The following is an 801-nucleotide window of genomic DNA, read 5'->3' on the forward strand; positions in this document are numbered from 1 at the left end:
ATTTTTTGGTGCAACTTAATTTCATGCTCTTGCTCATGCTTGCTCTTCCTTATAGATGTGTTCATTCTACACAACCCCTGTACAATGGAACATGGTCTGGGGCTTCAGCTAACTGGACTCTACCTCCTATGGAAGCGTGAGGTTTTACTATTCGGACGTTATTAGAAAGAACAGCAAACAGGAGAGTGCATACTGGTTGACTGACCTGAGTAAGTTGCAGCAACAGCAGGGTGCAAACGAGAACAGTAGCTTGTCTTTTCTCGAACAGAGATCGGCAGATGTTGCTATGCAGGTTATAGGCTAAGTGGTCGGTGAGGTTGCGCAATCGTCGCCCTAGGTTTCTCGATTTCAGACTGGAGATATGAGTGCAGGAGTCACACAAGGCCAAAAGAAAAAAGCAAGTCGGTGTAAAACCGAACGCTGCGTTAGGTCGGCACAAGAATTCAGTAAGAATACTGTACTGCAAGTTTCTGAAGAACGGAGTGCCGGAGAACAGGTCAGGATTTCACCGAACACAGCATACCAATGTATACACAGTGACTCAACTGTGCATAGACTGTAATACATGAAAAAGGAACGGCATAGGCTAGCAGGCTTACCCCCAGCTCTTCGGCACGCAACAGAACTGTAGCCAAACATTAAAAAAAAACCTCAGACAGCTGATAAGACCAGTGTAACTTAGTGTTCTGGAATGCATGGCCCGTCAGTTGGAAGGAGCATCCCTCAGCAAAAGCCAAAGTTTGATGTTGATTGGCAGATGCGGTGATCTTGCGTGCCGAAAAGCGTAGGGTAGAATGAACT

General features: G+C 46.1%; 1 long non-coding RNA gene across 1 annotated transcript in view; it reads right to left on the reverse strand.

Annotated features, from left to right (window-relative positions):
* Positions 1-209: 209 nt before the first annotated feature.
* Positions 210-801, reverse strand: part of LOC135829813 (uncharacterized) — a 7,791-nt gene continuing 7,199 nt past the window's right edge. Inside the window, exon 3 of the long non-coding RNA XR_010555926.1 lies at positions 210-353. This is a non-coding gene — a long non-coding RNA (uncharacterized LOC135829813). The remainder of the gene's footprint in view (positions 354-801) is intronic.

Source organism: Sycon ciliatum, chromosome 13, assembly GCF_964019385.1.
Source record: "Sycon ciliatum chromosome 13, ocSycCili1.1, whole genome shotgun sequence".
NCBI lineage: Eukaryota > Metazoa > Porifera > Calcarea > Leucosolenida > Sycettidae > Sycon > Sycon ciliatum.